Raw genomic sequence first — 10,460 nt, 5'->3', positions numbered from 1 at the left:
TATAAAGAAGCTCCAAAGGGAACAAATATATTTTTCCTCCTGAAGCTTAAAACATATAAGAAATATGATTGCATAGCTCAATATTTCATATAAAACAATATGCTCAACCGTTTTAATTTTCTTGTACAGAATTGTTTTTTATGTGAATTCATATTGCATTATTTTCTGATTGCAACTAAATTAGCAGTATATGGATATAAATGATTTACATTACATTTATTGTACATAATCTAGGTAAATATTATGAACTAATTCATCAACCGTATTTCAGCTTTCATATAAATGATCTTTGGGGCATTCTGTGCTTTATTCCAACTCTTACAATTGAAGGATTATTTGGCTGTATTTGAAACTATTACAGTGTTAATTTAATTCCATTTCTACCAAAAAACTAATGTTACATTCTGATAAGAAATACTAAAAGCGAGGAAAAAAGGGGTGCAGTACCTTCTTATTTTAAGTATTTGTTCTGTGTTGATTGAGAACAATTGCATAGCCACATCCCTTAGCATTTGCAAGTTACTGACTCAGTGAAGCAGAGTAATGTTAGATCTGACCCAAAGGGACAGCACACAATTTTATGTCATTTTTGGTGTCACTGCATATACGCTCCCCAGGTAACTCTTTGTGTGGAGTGCCACGTTCTTTGGGTCAGGTGTTTTGTCATGTTGTGCCATGCCATGCTACATCATGCTGATCCGTGCTGTGCTGTGCCATGCTGTGCTGTGCCATGCAATGCTGTGCCATGCCATGCTGCGTTGTGCCGTGCATTGCTGTGCTGCACTGTGCCATTCAAGGCTTACTGTGCCATGCCATTCTGTGTCGCACTGTCATGCTCTGTCACACCATGCCATGCCATACTAGGCCACTCTGTGCCATGGTGTACCATGTTGTGACATGCCATAACATACCATAACATGTTACGCTGCACCATGCTGTGCCATGCTGCATCGTCCTGCACTGTGCCATGTCGTGCCATGCCATGCCATGCCATACCATACCCCGCCATGTTGTACCATACCGTGCTGCACCATGCTGCATTGTCCTGCACTGTGCCATGCCATGCCATGCCATGCCATGCCATGCCATGCCATGTTGTACCATACCGTGCTGCACCATGCTGCATCGTCCTGCACTGTGCCATGCCATGCCATGCCATGCCATGCCATGCCATGCCATGCCGTGCTGTGCTGCAGAGTGCCATTCCAAGCTTTTCTCTGCTGTGTCGTGCCATGCCATGCTGTGCTGCACCATGCTGTGTTGTGCTGCGCAGTGCCATGCCATGCTGTGCCGTGCAGCAGGGTGTAATAGATCCTGTGGGCCAGCTGCCCAGAGTGGCCGGGGAGCTGAGCACAGGGCTGTCACTTCCATCACGAAGAAATTGGTCTTTTGGTGTAATTTTCCTCCAGTAATTAGTCTCTCTGTGATTTTTAGACTTTGTGTCATGTTGTGAGTGCAACATGTTCGACAGCATACCTGCCGGGGAAAATATCTTCCGTGATGGGTAAGGAAACATCATTTTTCATGAAAGCCATCAGAAAAATTGAACGTGAAACTTGCAAACAGTTGGGGGCAAGATGACTTTCAGTGACAAGGACTCTCTGAGCCAGCTGCCGTGCAACAAGGCTTACCCTGGGCTGTTTAGGGTTCCTGCCCCACAGCAGTGGAACTGTTTGCAATTAAATAATGAAATTTAAGTGATGGATCCTAGTAATGGAAGTAAAGCAGATAGATACATTGGTGATTAAAAACAAAAAAAAACCAACCAAACAAAAACAAATACCAACCCTGATCTAAGCTAATTGTGATTCCACTGGGAAAAAATCAGAACAAATAAACAAGAAGTGTAGAGATGTAGCAGAGATGTGGCACTTGGGAAATGCTGAGTGGGCATGGTGCAGATGGGTTGGGCTTGGGGATCTTAGTGATCTCTTCCAAACTTAATCATTCTATGATTCTATGATTTTAGTGTCTGATTTTCACTTCGGTTCCACTGGTGACCTGGGATCCCTGCATCCATGTATCTTGGTGACCTGGCATCCTGGTATGCACGTGCTCTGATGTCCTGGCATGGCTGCCACTCAGAACTATTCATTAATATGAACTTCCAGACCTGCTTACCTCAAGTTTCTGCGCCACCTCCCCGTGGGTTGGAGATGACCCCCAAAGCAGGAAAGTGCTGCTGTACTCCCAGCCCACAGGCTGGCACTGGAAGGCTCCTCTGTGCCCCAAGCTAAGGGGTGTCAGAAAGAAAGGTGAATGATGTGAATTGCTGCTTGTCTCCTTTCCCACACATTCTGCTCTGCAGTGCCACAGAGGCCATGCAAAATTAATTAAAGCAGTGAGAAATCACTAATTCCTCTGTGCTGTACACCATGAGCAAGTGCAGGGCAAGAAGGGGACACACGTGGGGCACAGAGACATCACTGCTCCCTGCCCCCTGGCAGATGAAAGCTTCTTTCATGGAAACAGTTGGGATTAGATAATTTAGGAGACTCTTACTTGATTTAGTGGAATTTAAAATACCATAGGTGTTAGGGCTTGCAGTATACTATGTTATTTTTAAGAGCCACACATTTGTAGGAATGGTAACTAAATATGTTTTCTACCAGGAAGAAAAGTACAGGCTCAGGTATTTTATGAATGGCAGCTGTGTTAGGAGTGATTCAATAAAATTAATGTGCCATATGATTAACCCTGGCAAGGCTGGGCAGCAAGAACCTACTGGGTCAGTGATAATATAGCACTGTCCCCTGCTCTGACTTAAATTGCACCTTTTTAGAGATAATTTTACAGCACCGCTGAGAGCTGGTGGAGAACACTGAGGAGTGATGGGGCTGGGGAGCAGGGACCCAGTGCCACCCAGTTGCCATGCATCAAGCCCCACCCAGTACCCAACTACCCATCACCACCCACACCCCTCTATCTTCATCCATTCATCCATTCCCATCCACCCATCCCCATCCTGCACTCATTCATCCATTTCCATCCACCCATCCCCATCTATCTCTATCCATGCCCATTTATTCATCCCCATCCATCCCTATCCAGTCTTCCTTGTCCATCCATCCCTATCCATTGACTCCCACCCAGCACCCATCCTCCTCTCCCTGTCCATCCATCCCCATCAATCCATCCTCATCTATTCATCCTCATCCAAGTCCCATTCATCCTCATCCCTCCCCATCCACCCCTATCCATTCCCATTTGCCTCTCCCCATCCATCCATCCATCCCCATCTGCCCCTCCCTGTTCCTCCATCCCCATCAATCCATCTCCACCCAGCATCCATCCACCTCTCCCCATCCATCTGTCCCATCCATTCATCCCGTCCAGCCTTCCCCATCCATTCATCCCAATACATTCCAACGCAACCCTTTCCATCCACTCACCCCCACTCATCTCCCATCCACCCCATCCATCCCCCTCCATCCCTCTGCATCTATTAACCCCTCCCCATCCTGCCCAGGTGACAACCAACCCGTGCCCAAGTGACAGCATGGGTGACATGAGCAGATATCACAGAGGCAGGGCCACACCAGCACAGGCTGAATCTCCCACCATGAAGTGCCGAGTGCCCTCCAGCCCTATCCCCTGGCCACAGTGGAAGGGCTGGTGTCCCCATGGGAAATGCCACCTTCTTGTGGGAAATATCACCTCAGGTGGGAGGCATCTCCCCTGCGCTCCCATCTCCAAGCAACGATGCGGTTGTGCTGCTCCCACTCTGCACCTCCCACCCTGTTCTCTCCCATTCTGCTCTGCTGCACACCCAACGGCCGGCTGCTATCTTTGGGTGCTGGAGGATGGTGATGAGATGGCATGGAGAGTGCAGGCAGCCCTGGGCCCTGAGCGGTGCCAAAATGCCACTACCATCCCTAGGCCTAACCCTTAACCAAAAGTTGGGATTTTTCTTTTCTTTTCTTTTTTCTTTCTTTCTTTCTTTCTTCTTCTTCTTTTTTTTTTCTTTCCCCATCAGAACTTCAAGCCGATCAAAGAAAGAAACACTTTTAATGAAACATATGCAAGATACTTAGAAGGAGAAGATTCACAATGCATCTGCTGTGGGACCAGACGGCTTATCAGAAGTGTGAAGTAGGAGGAGAAAAATGGCTGGTGTACGATGCCAGAGAGATTACAGAGATATTAAGCAGAAGGAATGCCGACACGTGGAGCTGGCAGGGCTGAGCTGCGTGCACTGCCTGCTGCGGCCGCTGTGTCGTGGGGAGAGCTGGGGGACACTGCAGTTTGTTTGCACTGTCCTTCCAGAACAAACTCCTCAGCGCAATAGCAGCGTCCTTGCATCGCGTTTTATTGAAGGTGTAAGTATTGTGAAAAGCAGCTGTAATTTCTGGTGATGTTGGGCTCGTTATCAGCTGGAGCATCATGCTGTGATTTCTGTCCCACGTTCAGGAGTCTGCAGGCATATGGTTCATCTGCTCCAGTCACCAGCCACATCCTGCCCTCCCCCAAATCCTGCAACTGCTGCACCATCAGAGCTGGGCACCCGATGCACTTTGCTGTGTGCTGCTTCTATGACCTGCACACACTTCTCAGCAACGTCTGGCTCTGTCCTTGCAAAGTCCAATTGCTTCATGCTTTGAAAAATTTGCAGAAGCAAGCTGGAAACACAAGTAAACAAAGGTATGGAAATAAAATTCTTTCCAAAACACCCATGCTGACTTGTTGGGTTCTTTTTTTCTACCACTGTCTTTAAAAAGCATCTGGCAAGCTGTGCTTCAGATTTATTTTAACTAAATGCAAACAAACAACAACTCTAATATGCAGAGGAACGTATTCATTAGCAGCTCTGGCTCCAGCTTTTGAAGATAAAGTGAGGAAAGAGTTCTTTCATTTCAGATGGGGAAATGCACGCCGTCACTGGGAAAAGGATTTTAATCTTCAGCAGCAAGGTGTGAGCTGGGCACTGCTGGACTACTGCTGTCACTGCAAGTGAGAGAAGTGCTCTTTGCTTCACTGTTTGCCAGCAAATGGCAAACAGTGGCATGAAGTGGCCACCAGAAATATTCCTGGTTTCTCTTTTTGCATGTTTTCTGTATGCAACAACTGTCTAAATTAGAGCAGGGCTGCTTAACTGTTCCATTTGCATGCACCTGGTGGGTGCATTTTCTTGTGGAAAAGTTTGCCTTTAGACATGACATTCAAAAATTCATCCACTTGCACAGAGCTGTTGGGCATAGAAATCATTTGATCATTTCTCAGCAGGCTGCCTGACCCTACAGATCGGCCCGAATCGCTCTGTGGCCAGTCAGCCCCACAGAAGTATGGCACAGCAATAGGAAAAAGTCCCTCTCTGGAATTACCCTGAGCCCAGGTGCCAGGCAGAGGGGACTGCAGTGTGCGGGGAACAGCGGGCATGAGAGGTGAAAACGCTGCAGTTCTGGGTCCCACTGCCTTTATGTGAACCACAGCTGGTGAGAACAGAATACAGTTGTACAGATCAAATCACGGAATACTGCTGTTCTGCTTTACAAAGGTCGGCACAGTGTTGTCTAAATTGGCTTCATGGGGTTTTGTACAAGGAAAGACAAGAGCAAATCACCTGTAGGCACGATCCCTAATGAAATCTATTCCCATATGCAAATTCACTCTCCATCCATGCTTTCACCCAGGCTGAATGTGGCACAGCTGCCCTCAAACATACAGTGCCTGTTCTGCTGCACGCTGCCCATCCTGCTTCCTGCTGCACAGTGCCTATCCTACTGCACAGTACCCATCCTGCTGCATGGTGCTCATCCTGCTGGAGGATGCCCATCCCGCTGCAAGGTGCCCATCCTGCTGGATGATGCCCATCCTTCTGAATGACGCCCTCTCTAACTTCTGTACGGTGCCCATCCTGCTGCACAGTGCTCGCACCTCCTGCTGCATGGTGCACATTCTGCTCCACAGTGCCCACTTTGCTGCGTGCTGTCCATCCTGCTGCACAACAACCACATGGCTGCATGGTTCCCGTACTGCTACGCAGTGTCTGTTCTTCAGGCTGCCAAGGGTCTCAGCCCCACCAGGCTGCTGTACTCCAGAAGTAATGAAAACAACAGGCTTGCAATTGGATAAATGAGAGTCATTAAAAAAGATGGGGCTGATCTGATCTGAGACATCAAGACTGAGTTTCCCAGATTCATTTAATATTCACTGTGCATATTTTCTAGGAAGTCATTGCATCTTTCTAAAGATTTCTCTGCACACCTGCAAACTGCAATGGCTGTCTCTGGCCTCGGCCACGTGATGCCTTCCCCAAACCATTGATAATCACGTCAGGTTACTCGGGAGAAGCCAATATTTTTGTGCAAAGCTCAGATAGTAGCAGGTAATGAGTATTCCCATCCCAGCAGATTTCTAATGCAAACTCATACAGAGAAATATTACACATTAGCCTCCTTTAGAGGAAGCTCATTAAAATAGGAGTGTTTGCTCTCCCACTGCCGTATGAAGATGTTGCATTTTTCAAATTTGATTCCTAAACCAATTAGTTTTCCATACTCTAAATGCCTTTCTTCCTACACCATGCATTATAAGGGAGGGTTGTCATTTCTTTAATGGGAATCATTATTTGAGCTGAAACGTTTGGTCTGCTGCGTCAAGTTTGTTTCCATCGTGCAAAGCGAAAATGTGGCTGCCATTTGCCTGCTGCTTCCTGCTGCTGTGCTTTCTGGAGGCTTCGCCTGCTCCAGGCACACAGAGCAGCTCTGCAGGCTAAAACCAATGGGTTACAGCTGAACCTCCCCTTGCTGTGCTGCTTAGCACAAAACCTCGTGCACTTCTATATATGCGCACCACAAGAAACTTGAGATGCTCAGAAGCCGTACACAAGGAATCTGTTAAATTCCATTTGTGTTAGATTAACTTGGGTGGTCCGTCCGTTATCAAACATCTGAAGGACCGGAGAAAATGCACAGCTTCAGAAAGCCATTACCGCGTGGGCTCCGTGGTGATCTGTCTGATGGTGACAACGTGTTTCCTCTTAGAGACCCACTCCCTCCTGCTCCCAGGAACCACCCAGCTCCCGGAGCTGCTGCCAGAGCTGCTTTGGGGAGGGAGAATGGAAAATTCCCTTCATTGCTGCAGCAAAGCAGAGCGATGGCCACGTGATTGCTCATTAGCCATGAACATTAATTCCCTTTGTATTTGTCCGCATTCAGTGCGGCTTTATCAAAAGTCAGGGCTGGATAGAGTAAATGATTGGAATGAAGATGGTGAGCCAAATTTAGCTTTCATTTTCTGCCCTCAGGAGAGATGACCAGAATGTCATTAATAAAGTAAACAGCAGTAGGTGGCTTACGAATGAAAGACATTAATTCCTGAAAGCAGGACACACATGGCAGCATAACGTTGGCCAATAGTTTAAAAATAATTATGTCTGAGTTGTTTATACAAATGTGGCTAGATTTTGGTTTTATCTGAACTAGTCAGACTGTCCCAAAAACCAATCTCAATTCTGATTGCTATCTGCTCTAATGGCTCCCTGACCTATATCTGCAGCTCATAACACATACGTGCGATGGCAGCGCGACAAGAGGCATTGTTGGTTTGTACAGTTCCAGGGCAGAGCATGGCCTCAATGTTTCCGTCATTGCTGGCAGTGATGGAGCTCAGGTGGGTATGTTGGCAATGGTGGGGCTCCATGCTCTGGGAGGTGCCCAGAGAACTGTGGGTGCCCCGTCCCTGCAGGTGCCCATGGCCATGGACAGAGTCCTGGGCAACCTGGGCTGGTGTGGGGGGCAATCAGCACATGTTAAGGGTGGGGTTGCAGGGGCTTTAAGGACACTTCCAACCCATCCTTTCTATGTTTCTGTGGTCTTTAAGGTCCCTTCCAACACAATCCATTCTGTGATTCTATGAATCTATGAATCCCCTTGGTTCATGAACTCCAAAACCATTTAAATAAGACTAGTGATAATCAAAAGGCTCTGCTTTCACTCACTGGAGACTTCAGCCCAGTAGCAAGGCTTACTTTTTGCAAACTGTGAATGCAAAGAAAGTCCAATGCACACGTCCAGAGGCAGCAGAATGACTTCAGGATGGCAGGGCATTGACCCACGTCCCTCTGCTCATGGCACTGTGGGTCTCTGTGCCCTGCTGCATGGTTAGGAATGAACCCTCGGGTGGTTGTTTATGTATAGCTGTGAAATAGCCCCCAGTACATTGGTAAAAATGTATGTGATGTTATTAGTGGCCCCATTATGTCTATTGGCATGTGGTCATAGAATCACAGTATTATGAATATTGGAAAAGACCTCTCAGATCATCAAGTCCAACCACCAACCCATCCCCACCATGCCATCCACCATGTCCCAAGGGCCACATCTTCACATGTACATATATATACATATGTGATATACATGCACATATTTGTCGCTTCTTTTATGTCTCTCATGACTAACAGCAGCAGTTGTACCATGGGCCAAGTCCTCAGAAACAGGATAGTACCCCAATCCGAGCACTCAGGTGTGTGCACGGATGTGCTGTTTGGGCAAACCCACTTGTTTGTTGCCAGCCGATAATGATGGAGAGGTTTCATTCTGTGCTTTGACAAGTGCTTGGCAGGAGTGTCTGCAGCAGCCCTGTCAAACCCCCTGCACCTGTTAGCATGCGGGAAATGGCTGCACATAATTCAGTCATCTTTCTGCAAGCCTAAAAAATTCACAAAAGCAATCCTTATTATTGCTTTTATTTTATTAAGTGAGTATGATAATAAATGCAATAAACTTGGAAGCTGGTTATAAACAATTATAAACAATATATAGAATCATAGAATTTCTCAGGTTGGAAAAGACCTTAAAGATCACCAAGTCCAAGCACAATCTAACCAAACTACCCTAACTCTAAAAACCCTCCGCAAATCAAGTTGTTAATAATATATGTTGTTACAGTAGCATAATATGATGGTAAAGAGTTTGTAGGTTCTGCTAATTAGATGATGTGCATGGAAACAACCACACTGATAGTTCAGCCATCCTCGGCAGCCAGCGAGTAGATTTCTTGAGTTATTATCTCTCTTATATATTAACAACTCCCAAACACACAATAAACTCAAACAATGCATTAGTTTGCAATCAATAGCACTCTTTGGGCGTAAGGGTTTATGTCTTTCTCTCTTGCCATCTGAAATAGGAAGCCAAAACGAGGGTGACGGCACGCTCCCCGCACTCAGTTAGGAAAGTCATTTTTCATTTCAGGAGAAGTCCTCTCCAATAATGGAAATGCTGAAGGTTATTACAATAATAAATGAGCTGGCAGTGCGATTTATATAAGAAATGAATGCACTTTCTTACGGAGCACAGTTTAATTCCTTGTAAATCTCACACTTCCCGGACAGGCTCTGACTCCAGAGCAGCTCTGCCGAAAGCCTGCGGAACTGGAGATCACGTGCCTCTCTTCTTGTTGTCCAAACAGCTGTTCCTGATCGTCCTCCCTGCAGGTATCTGTTTGGGGATTAGTAATGCTTCACATGGTTGTACATCACAAGAAGTGGATGTGTAATTACATTAAACATGCTTCATCTCCTTGGATCCACGTATCCCAAATTACTGATATTGGCTCAACTCAATGGGTTTTCTTCATAGAACATTCTATTTTTTAGCACGCCCCCATCGGGTGCTAGTTTCAGCTTCCACGCTGGGTCTCCTTATGTTTCAGCAGGGCCTTTCCTCTCACATGGGTAGGACAATTGCTTCTTGCACATCTGTGTCCTGGAAATGGCTGCCTGGGGATGCTGGCTGCTCCCAATGGGACTGTGGGGACTGGGTCTGGCACCAAACCAACCTGCAACTACTTTCACCTTCTCATGTGGAAGTCTGAGTTCGTGTTGCTGGGCACAGGTAAGGCAGCCAGTGGGTTTTGGTGGAACGGGGCAGCTTCCTCATAGTCAGTGCTGGGCTGCAGGGACACAGCCAGGTCTGTGCCACCCACACTATGCACAGCACATCCACCAAAGACTCTGGGACACAGCACTCCACTAACAACAGAGAAGTGTTTTTTAAAGTAATAAGGTATTAATATCCTCATTCTACTGCCATATGGTGTCCAAGCCTAGAATCATAGATCAGAGAGTACCCCGAGTTGGAAGGGATGGACACACAGGGATCTTCAAGTCCAACTGTCAGGCCATTCTCACCAAACTGTTTCCTAAAATACCGCATTTCTTGAATACCTCAAAATTTACCAGCAGTGCTGAGTTGAAAAGAATCTCGATTCAGAACCTTGAAGCTTCCCAGGACAACCCTGCAAAGAACGGCAGCCTCAGCCCAGATGGCAGCAGCACTTCTCTGATCCACCCTGGGTTCTTGCACAGCGTCTGCTGAACACACACATCTGCAGCGCGCTGGTTAGGAAGACGGGAGTCACACTTAGATGCCCAATGTATTTTTCATTTTCCTTGGGGGTCTAATCAGAAAAATCTATGATTGAAATAGATGAAGACAGTCACTCCGCTCTTTATTGCG

The 10,460-nt window shown here is 46.7% G+C and overlaps 1 protein-coding gene across 1 annotated transcript in view; it reads right to left on the bottom strand.

Annotated features, from left to right (window-relative positions):
* Nucleotides 1-10,460, bottom strand: part of LOC104914729 (asparagine--tRNA ligase, cytoplasmic-like) — a 95,229-nt gene that overhangs the window by 36,785 nt on the left and 47,984 nt on the right. The gene's annotated exons all lie outside the window — the stretch shown is intronic.

This window comes from Meleagris gallopavo, chromosome Z, assembly GCF_000146605.3.
Source record: "Meleagris gallopavo isolate NT-WF06-2002-E0010 breed Aviagen turkey brand Nicholas breeding stock chromosome Z, Turkey_5.1, whole genome shotgun sequence".
NCBI lineage: Eukaryota > Metazoa > Chordata > Aves > Galliformes > Phasianidae > Meleagris > Meleagris gallopavo.
The sequence above is the reverse complement of the archived record's forward strand: the minus strand, read 5'-3'. Positions and strand labels throughout refer to the sequence as shown.